Source organism: Thalia democratica, chromosome 5, assembly GCF_965202585.1.
Source record: "Thalia democratica chromosome 5, ktThaDemo2.hap1.1, whole genome shotgun sequence".
Taxonomy (NCBI): Eukaryota; Metazoa; Chordata; class Thaliacea; order Salpida; family Salpidae; genus Thalia; species Thalia democratica.
In genome coordinates, this window is record NC_139169.1 from 33,347,366 (window position 1) to 33,359,170 (window position 11,805).

Consider the following 11,805-nt stretch of genomic DNA (forward strand, 5'->3'; position numbering starts at 1 on the left):
ATATTAATCTTATAATATATATATTTATATATAGAAATAACATACACAAAATAAACTTTTGCTTGGTACAGCTGTTTCTGCGTTTAATACGCGTCCTCAGCCAAGTTTTATTCAATGAAAAGCAAACTTGTAAGTACAGCAATAAAATTATACAAAATTAGGTATTACGTAATAATAGATAGTTGATTTTAGACAAAATTATTAACAGAGTTTTTAGATAAATATATAACATATATATATATGTATATTGTTTATTGAATGAAAAAAATTCGCTGAATAAACTTGATCTAAGGATATGGAGTACAATAAGACCTTTGGTTATCGAGTCATACACCAAGGTTAGATTAAATTTTAAACTAATATAACTTTCATAACTATCATTAAAAACGCCTAAGACTTATTGTTTTATTTTGCTTTTTTTCATCAGCTCTAGAATATTAAGTGTAAGTTTCAAACTATGATTTCATGGTCCCCACGTGGCCCCTTTGCTGCTTGTGGCCCCTCAATTTAGGTAACAGTCCCCGAGAGGGCCACATGGCCCAGTTTTTTAAATCCTGACTTACATTAAAAGTTTAATGTCAAACATATTTTGTGTATTCTTTTATCATTAATTTATTTTAAATACTTAAAAATTTTTCCTACCGTCCAACTTTATTTTTAGAGCATTTGAAAATGTTATAAATTTTGAGCTTGGAAAGAAGTATTGTAATGATGGTGACTATGCGTTTCCGTGGTATGATGAAGAATCAATAGTAACTATAGAAGGACCAACCTCACAACATTCTATCATTCAAGTCTTTGTTAGATTATTGAATTTTAATTACAAACAAATGATTCTTAGTGACATATACTGATACACTATACTTATTTGTTAGAAGGCAAAGCTATTTTAAAATCAACGAAATTTTCATTTTTTAATTTGCTTTATAAGTATATACTACCAAGGTTTAAAAAGTAGATTTCACAGTAAAATTTAGAAATTGGAAATTCCTTAGAAGTAACAATTCTAGTTACTACATTTTTCTCTTACTTTACTTATTTTTATATTTTTTGTTTGAAACAAGTTATTGCTAAAGTAAGGAGGCACAATGGTACCGTTTACAAAATTTTCATCCCCTTAAATTGTGAACTTAAAGTAAAAATTTTGACAAACTTCTTATAAAAGCAATGACACCAATCCTGGTTGTAAAACATAAAAGAGGTAATTATTGATTTATACAATTTCTAATTTAGAATAATCTAATCGCCCATTTACTTTGGGAACAACTGCACTTAAAAAAAGTTACATTTCTAAACCAAACTTTTAGGTAAATAAAATAGAAGATTGAATTATTTAAATTTATCTAAAAACTGTATTTCTCCCTTATAAAATACTACTCTTCCCTCAGTTTTGGAATTACTTATCTAAATGTTGTCAAATATCGCTTGATAAGGATTCAATTCATTCTGGTTGCAATGAAAAAGTTAATTAACTCACTTTAGAGCACTATTTATTGATGCATTAACAACTTATAGTACAAACTAATCTAAATCGCACCCTTAATTTGGGAATAAATGTTTCAAATTAAAGTTTAAAGTAATAAAACAGGAGATAGATATCATTAAAAATATTTTTAAATCATATTTCATCTAATAACAACATTATCTAAAAAAAATATATTTAAAAAGTAACACTAAATTAAAAAACAAAAAATTACTTTAGAGTACTTTTAAAAATTAAAAAAGATTTAAGATTTGTTGCGCTTAATTTTAAAGAAATAGAAATGAATTTTACAGTTATATAAGATAAAGCTATATTACAAATAACAACACTAAACTTAACATTTTAACAGTTTTTAGACATGCCTTCTCAACATTCAAATTTAAAAAACTTTAATCGTAGAAAGCTTGAAAATTCTGATAGAGATTTCAAAGCTGAGTTGATATTGACGGCAATTGAAGAAAATTCAGGCCACATGATTATTCTCGCAACTATTGAATGGGGAAACTTTACTTGTTTGCAGTACGATCTCTCAAAACCAATGCATTTGAGAATTAAATTGACTAATTGCAAAAGTTACTGTCAAAGAAAAACTAGTTAGTGTTTTATATCTTTTTATTTCAAAAATAAAACTCTATAATTTATTTATTTAAAATTTTGAAAACTTATGTTTCGACCAGTTTAGATTATTTCTATTTAAACTTTAGAAAATTATTTTTAAGCTTACACCACAAATTGTGTAAAAGTAGGTAAACCTTCTTATGATTTTATGTTAGGAATAGATATCTTTGAACTCATAAAATTTAGTTTATTAGTATATTAAACAAATTACAAATTAAATATTATATTTTTTTACACTGATAACAATTAAAAAAGTTAAATCTGTGATGTAAAAATGTTATACTTTGGTGACATAATGAAAACAAAATCAATTGTATTTTTATTTAAGTTGGAACAGAAACTATGTCAAATTCACCAAAGTTGATGTCCAATAGCCCGACTTACTTCATAAGTAATCTTTCAAATACAAAGGAAAGACCTGACATTTGGAATCCTTTATACAGCGCATTACACGGACCAGTAGCTAATGAACAAGAAATGCACTATTATTTCGATGAAAAATTGCGGAAAAGAGTTACCGTGTGTGATGAAGTTCTTAAGCATTGTCTAAATCCAAATGTTTTATATCTGTATCATGGTAAGAGGTGTTGTGTAGAGAAAGAGAGTATAGTTAGTATTGCTAATAAAGACTTGTTTGACAAATTTGAAGATGCTTCTACAATGGTGTATCCAGATCATGAAGAAATGTATAAGTGTCTCGAAACCACTAAGGCCATAAAAGATTCTTTAAGAGATCGAATGAACACACCTAACTCACCTGACGAGCAAATAAGAACTCTGTTTGCGAAGGATATAATTGCAGATAATGATAATGAATCTACTGGATCTCAGTCAAGAATGCAAAACGGCCAAAGTTTCTCAACTGCTACGGATCCACAAATAAATAGTTCACAATTTGGAAAACTAGTTTCGATGCAAAATAAAAGGCAAAGACTAAATAAACAATAACTTACAGTAGATTTATTTATTAAAAATGGATTAATAAGCTAAATATTCTATATAACACTTCCAAGCTCTACTTTACATATTCCTTTCGACACATGTATACATAATCGTTTTTTAAACAAAGATGTTAAATTTTAGTACTTGACTGCTAAACTGTTTAAAAATTATAACTTAGTATATAAGAAAATAATAAAGGATATATTTTTTTAATTGCAAGATGTTTATTATTAGTAATGTTGATAACCGAAAAGTTCTTTGTGCTCCCGGTCATAGGATAAAAGTTTTGAGAGTTTTTTGCCGTTAAATAAACTATATATATAGCTTTTTAGTACCTTTTTTTAAAATTATTATAAAAGTAAAATATATATTTTTTCATAAGTAATAGTAAAGATTTATATAAAATATTTAGAAAATAAAGTTTAATGTCTACTTTTAGTGATATCGTACTTATCAACTTTAAAAATATGTTTTGAAGTTAAGTAAATGGTTCTTCAGAAAGATAATATGCTTTACTCAAAAATATATGTTCAAAGAAAACTTTTACACTTTTGTGATTATGATAAATATATTTTTGTGCTAAAACTTTTATATTTTATTTATTATATATATAACAAATTTATTCACTATAAAGTTAAAGATATTTTTTATAGATGCTTTATAGTGTTAATGTTTTTTTACTTTTAAATAATACTGAATACATAAAAAAATAAAAATTAAAAAAATATAAATTATACAAAACAAGTTGAAAAAAAGTAAAGTTACAAAATAAGTTCAGAAGATATCGAACTTAGATTACCAGTGAAGGTAGATAAAAAAAGTTTTTTACTGTAGACACTGCAGCTTTGCTTAAAATTTGCTTAATTATTTTAATACTGAACCAGACTCATATCTAAGTAAAACATACATTCACGTTCATCATTCCACTTTTGTTATTTTAAATAAACAGCAGTTACAAATTAGTTTATAATAAAGCACATCACTGTACGCTTTTGACATGATTATTGTTTACATTCTGTTTCTTACATTCAAGTCTATATCGGTATAAGCCAATTTATTAATGTAAACAGCGGTCTTTAATTCTTACACTGCTTTTCATGAACTCTATTTTTGGGAGCATGAATAGTAAACAACAAAAAAAAAACCAACCGTTTCTGTAGTTTTATACAATTTTTGGTAGACATTATGTAAGGGCACCTGTCAATGAACTTTGTAAGTTATCCTTTCAAAGTTTGTCTCTTCTCGTTTGCTAGATTTTAGATTACTATAACAAATAATGTTTAGTTTAACTACTTAAAATAAAAAAAAGAAGAACCAACTAGACTTAATTAGTTTTACTACTAATAATCATATAATTTAAAAGGTAACAGTAATATCAGCTATTTCAATATAACTAATATAGTTTAAAGTTTTTTCAAAATTTATGCTTCTTTTAGTATCTTTTATTTAAAAAAGGATAAATTTTTGTTATTATTTAGGTATTTAAGCTTACTCAGCAGTTTTTTTTTAGTTTTTGGCTTATGTTATCGATAATTCTAAATTTAAATATATTTTAAGGTCTTCTCAGGCTAGATTAATCTACACTCAGTCTAGTCTTTAGTCAAAAGGTTAGTTTATTTTTGAGTCGTAAATCTGTAGTTTAACTGAATCTAATAAACTATTTTAAAAACAAATAAATTCTTCGAAAAACAAGCTTCCCTATTCTAGAAAAAAAAACTTAAGTTTAATTTAAAATTCAACAAAACTTCAGTACTGCATTTCAATGAAATTTTAAATTTTAACCTATAGCTCTAAACTTACAGGTAGAATTAAATAATTATAGTCAGTTGCAAAACTTAATTTAGTTTAATTTCTTTAAGCTTTATTTGTAACAAAATATTATATTAATTAATCTAAATTTAAGTGCTAGATTTGATGTACTTTTTTAATTTTTGTCATTAGTCAACTTTAAAACAAAAGTATCTATAGTTTGTTCAGTATATTGAATGGTTTGAAAATTTGAAAAGTATTTGACACAAATCAAAAAGGTAGACTAAATAAATCTTTAACTTACATACAGAGTTAATACATACTTATCTTGAATATTTACATTCTTTTAAAATACTTATTATAACTTTTATTTAAAGTTTTATTGCAATACCCAGATTAAAACGGTAACTCTTTTTAAATTACAGACTACATTGATGACATCAGAAATTTTTGTTAGATATGTTTTTATATTTAAATGTTCAGGAATTTTGATTATTTGGGTATGTGTTTGAATGTCAGTGTTTAGCCTTTTTAGTAATGATTATCTCAGATTTAGATAATTTATTTAACTATACTACTTTCTTCTTAATTTATCTCAAACAAGGAGTATGGCTACGCTTTTTTATATGGCATAGCTCAATTTTTCCTATAAATTAATACCAATAGGGAATTTACTATATAAGCATAAAATTTAAAATAATTTTTTAATTAGAAAAATTATAAATGGCTATCATATTTATTTTATTGCATATGTAAACTAACGTATTGTTTCAAAAAAATTATTAAAATATTTTTAGTTGCTCTTCCTCTTTTTACCTTTAAAGTTATTTTTCCAATAAAAAAATTTATAATAGATTAGTTTCCTATTACAAGTAGTTTTGAGTTCTTAAAAAGTTTTGAGCTCTTAAAAATAAGGTTTTGTACAAATATAAAGGTAGACAAATTGCAAACAACCAAAAATTTAGCTTTTCACAAAATGTTTAAAGTTAAATATTTTACAAAAATCAGAAAAAATATTTTTCTTTTTTTAAGTTTTGTATTAGTTTTCTATTGTTATTATAGTTGAATATTAGTTTTATTTTTACTATTACAATGGTTCTGAAAAGATCAGTATATAAAATGTGTATTAAAATTTTAATTATGGATTTTTGGACGTGATTGCATAATAAAAATTTAAGTTTCATATTACAGAAAAAAAAATTGAGAATAAGTAAGGGTACTTTTAGTGGTAGAAAGTACTAGATATACGAAAGCTTTAAAACAAACCTAATTTATAAGGTTCATTTGAAACGGATTATCCATATAATTGATCTTTTTCAATACTATTTTCATTGCAGTTCTTAAGAATAGCACATCTTTTGTATTCTACAATACTGCTTACACTTTTATCTACTTCATCTAGTTTCATTTTCTTTGTAGTATTTTAATTTTGACTATGTTGTATTACCATAATTTAAATGTTTTAATTTTTTAAATTACCTTTAACATAAAAAACTAAAAAAATATTGCAGAAAAATAAAGCTTCAGGAGATATGTCAAATTAAATACTATTTTAATTTCAAAACTTGGAATTATAAGTTTACTTCTCTATTTGTACTTTTTTCAATTCTTGTAAAGATTAAAATATAAAATGTTTATTACTTTTTTGAATGTATTTAACCATTTTAAAACATGTTACTTTGTTTTTTTTAAGTTAAAATACTATTCTAAATTTACTGTCACAAACTTTTTTTGTATTAGTTTTCAGTAAACATATCCAGTTAAATACGCATCTGAGTTTACATGTTTTGATAAGTAATATTTTAGTAAATATTTTTTGACAAGTACGCATTTTAGTATGCACTTCTTATTCTGTACAAATTTTTTAGGCAAATAAAAAAATTTTGTCAGGTTTCTTTTTTGATTAGACTATTAGTTTTTAGCTAAAAACTTTCTATTGTGTAGCTGCTGTCTTCAGGATGTGTACTTTATGAAAAAAACACAAAAAATGGATTTTAGTTAAAAACACAAGTTTTATTAAAATAGACAAAATAATAGTTTAAAAGAATACTTCTTCGTAACCAAAACTTTAAAAGCTATTAAAGACTTGTTTTACAGCGCATTAATTGTAAAGAAAAGGGAGGGCATTAAAACAATTAAAAAAACATCTAAAATTATTTTTTAAAGTAAATGTTAAAAACAAAACGTAGTTATTAATTTGTTTCATGTGGTTTTAAGATTACGGAACATGGTAATTTCAAATTGAAAGAGTCTCCAAAATGGCATGGAGACTGTAATACTTAAAACAAAAAACTTACCTTTGTAGACAAAAATAAATCGACTATAATGTTGCTTTACTTTCTTAGTGCTCTTTCTGGTGTATATATGTCTGTATTTTAATAGCTCTAGTATTTAGTAATTTTATCAGTCTTGTGTTATTAACTTTGTATGTAACTAATGTTTGTTTACGATAATTACTACTACTATCATTTTAGTTAAATTTGTCTTTTTTTATTGATATATGTCCAATGACAAAATTAGCGTGAAATACATCAAGTTTTTTTTTTTTTACTAGGTGTACATTAAGTACAGTTTAAATTAATTAAGCTTCCAATTTTTTATTGTTGAAACAAAGTTTTAATTCCAACTTTTTTTACAAAGTTGTGTAATTCTTAACTTCTTTTGTTCTAAACAATAAACTAGTAAAACGTTTTTCGAAAAATCTAAAGTAGTCGAACGTAATAAATAATAAACTTTAAAACAAATATATTATTGAAAAAATAAAATACTTAATAGCAATGTTAATAAGTTGTAAAACGATAAACAGTAAAAAATTCTGAAGCTTATAAGTAACTCCTGTAAAAACTTTTATTTTACTTAATTTTGAATTGTTTTATTTTTGATAGATAATAATTCTCTCTATAAGTTTGAGTTAAAAGTTTTATAGTTTTACTATTACTTTAAATGTTAATTAGTTTAAAGAAGTTCTTTCACTTTTTTTATACTTAGTAATGAAAATTACGAGAAATTTTGTTTAAAAACAACTCTGTTTAAAAACTTTTAGTACTTTGTACTTTTAAATTGAAAAATATGTAAATCTTCTGTTAAGTTAATTTATTTTATCTATGAAAGTATAAATTCAAAGATTTTACAAAACTATTTTTCTATAAATACCCTTTGGCAAAATTAAAAAAAAAAGCTTTTAGGTTTAAATTATTGATGCTGAAACACTTAAATAGTAATTTATATTGCAGCTGCCATACTAACTAATGAACCTAAGTGGCAGAATTACCCACTTTTTAAAAACCTAGCAGAAACTAGTTAATCGATGAAAACAATTAAACGAATCAGAATTATTTATAATTTACTGGGTCCGGACAATGCTCAAACTTTATGCTTTAAATTTTTTTCCCACTATATATAGTAAAGTTGCGAAACTCTTTTAAAATACACCTAAAACTTTTGATTTTTTTTTCTTCATTGTAGACTTCGGATGTTCTAGTATATGTTTAAATACTTTCCAATAATACTTGGTGTAATTTTCAAAAACTACTGTAGTATCTAATAAAAGTTTCAAATCTTTTACTAAAACATGCCTTTTTTTCAAGTACCACGTTATCACCACTGCTATAAAATTTTCTAAGCAATGAAGTCAGCGATCTATATAACAACAATATTCGGGTACAGCCATACCTAGATTCCAATATTTTTTAATTAAATTAATTTTTTAATAACTTTCTAAAATTTATTGAATTAAGATTCTGAGGGATACATATTTAGAATCTGGACGCAGTTGATCAAGCTTTTATTCATTTGTATCATTAACAAAAGAACTACTTGATTCTAATAATTATAGACAATGTTACATAAGTTTTGTTTATTCTATCAGTTTTTAATTAAAATAAAATTTTAGAACTAAATCATATATCTAAAAACCTAGTAAAAATAAATGAATTTGTTATTTTATTTTTGTTCTAGTAGCAACCAATTTTGTATAAATCTTCTTTTGAGATATAGGATTATTTTAGTCTGAGTATGAGATACTTAAATTTGTTACACAAGTAATACAATATTGACAACACAACTGATTACATTTCTTACATATTTCTACACAAAAATACCTTCTAAAAACAATTTATATTATCTCATCCACAAGCTTTCAACTAGCTTTTCATGAGTAAAACTATCATCAAAAATACTTTTTAACATGTTTGAAATGAAGTGCTTAAACAATTCAGTGCTGTTCTCTCCTTCTAATATAAAATTTTCTTTAGTTTCTATAGTACCTTTGTCATCTTCAAAAACAAATAGATCATCTACTATCAAGTGCAAAACAATCAATAAACTCCACACATCTGCATTTTTGAGACTTTTCTCTGAAAGTATTCCGGGTGAAATGTAACCTTCTGTACCAACTGAATCCCAATGGTCAAATACCTAATAAATTCAAATATTACAAATAGTTTGTTTGTGAAGCTCCAAAGTTATTAGAAAGTTTTAAGTTTATTTTTCACAGCATCATAAGGATTAGATTTATGGTAAAAACTTAAAGCTTTTAGTGAAGAAAAATCAATATTAATTACAATTCTTTAAAATAATTTTTTTTTAAAGAATTATTATAAAAAAAAACTTTTTAAATTTATATTTAGAATTAGTAGTGTAATATCTAAAAATTAGATTAAGAATAAAATCTTATTATTAGCTTAATTAAGTTATTTCATAAAGTATATTAATTTTATCACGGTATTAATTATTAATCATTAAGTACAACCACCTCTTACAAATCAACGTGTTCACAGCGAAAATGCGTAACTAAACGAGAGGTAGCTAATATACTTACTGTAATTGATTTTTATTTGTAAAGTGTGTAATTTTATACAGTTTGGATGCTTTCCTACTGTGTTTAAAATAATAGTTTTCATTCAGTTGTACATATATGCAAGTAAAAAGTTTTTTTAATGAAAATTATTTATAAGTATACCGACTTGTTTTTTCTTCTTTGTTTCTTGCATACTTAAGATAAAACTTGACTTGCATTTTATTAGAGAAAATTTAGATTTGCAAGGAACGAATTAGCATAATATTAGAGATATATTGAGTTATATTGAAAGTTTATTCTATAAAAGTTATAAGAAATTAATAAATATCGTACTTTGTTTTACTAAAGGTAATAAAAGGAAAACCGACAATAAAAAAATAAAAAGCAAAGCCATAAATTTCAGTAAATTACTTTGAAAAGCAGCAACTATATATGCAATAAAAACATTTCAAAACATAACTTTGTAAAGTTTATCTAAATATAGAGTAAAATTACCATATAAACTTCTAGCTAATTTATAAAATATACTGTTAAACTATAACACACAGTAAAATTACAAAATGAAGATTTTAGTTTTTATTATTGAGAATTGTAAAATGCATAACTAAACGAGAACACATAAACTCGCGTGGAGTTATTGTCATTAAAAGTCCATAACATAAATTTGAAGAAATAACGCTCTGTTTAGACTATAGTATTTTTTTCTTTTTCTGAACATTTTATTAAAAAATTAGTTGCATTACAAAAAAAAAACATAACTTTATTGTTCTGTTAATCTAAATATTAAAGAAAGACTGAAAACTTACTAAGTTGTTTTGTTCTGTCCAGGAGTGTCCAAAATCTATTACTTTAAATACGAAGTCTCCATTAATTTTCTTTATAAGAAAGTTGTCAGGTTTAATATCAAGATGATAAAATCCTTTTTGATTTAAATAGTGAATAGCTTTGTACATCTATAAACATAATTATAATAAAAAACTAATAAAATAAAATCAGCATCAACAGTAAAACTTAGTGATCTATCGGATCAATAGAAATATAATCTGAGCGGTATATATTAGTTTATTAAAGTCGGATTCAATCAAATTCGACCCCTTGGTTTGGTGAATAACTCGAAAAAAAAGATATCGCAGTACTTGGTTCGTTTAGCTCTAATTTTATCGTTCGTAATAAATATTGGAACAATTTTAAAAGACTGAGTTTTATGTGTCTTATTATTTTATAATAATATAAGTTTCTGGATAATTTCTAAAACTTAAAATAATAAATTGAGTAGTCATTTTCTGTTGAGCGTTCTTTTTTGAGCTTATGTTATAATTTCCAACAATGTTTTCTTTTTTTTAATAGATGTTTAAAGTTCGTACTAAAGCGAAATATATCTGCTGGATTTAGCAGATAGTAAGTGTTTGACAAACCTTTCGAAATAATTTCTTAGCATTTTCTTCATTGATACAACCATTTGCTTCTAAATACATGATCATATCTTCAAATCCCTCTAAGTACTCCATCACAATAATAAAGTAGTCTTCGTAAACATACCAATCAAAAAGTTTTACTATATCTAAATTAAAAAAATATATATATTTATTTAAAAATAGTGTGAGAGGATGTAAACACTTTTAACAAAATAAAAATTTACTCTCTACATAAACTGTGTTTTTGACGGCATCTATTGCATTTTGATGGGAAATAACTTCTTTAGGCATATTACGAAATTTCACCCAGCTATATTTGATTGCAACATCTTCATTTGTGACTTTATTTGTGCCTAAAACAAGTAGGAGATAATATTAGCTATTGTAATTTAAAAATTTTAAAAACTTACTTTTCAAGGCTAACTATCAAAATTAAAAACTATAAAAATTAAAAATGACACAAAAAAACGGAGTATTAAGAGAAAAAATGTCACAATTTAAGGAATAAAGCAATCCTTATTTTACTAAAATAAAAACAAAAAACTGATTAATAAAATGCTATGTAAACAAATAGTAAAAAAATATTTTATTTTAAGTTTTAAATTAAGATTTTAAGTTGATTGTCTAATATTAGCAGCAATTCAAAAAACTATTATTATGTAACTATACTTTAAATAATTATAAAATTAAAGAGGCTAGTTTATCAATAAATGATTAGGATCAAAAAACTACAAAAAAATATTAACATGTTAACAGAAATCATATAAACTTGTACTTCACCAAACCATTTATATAAGGGA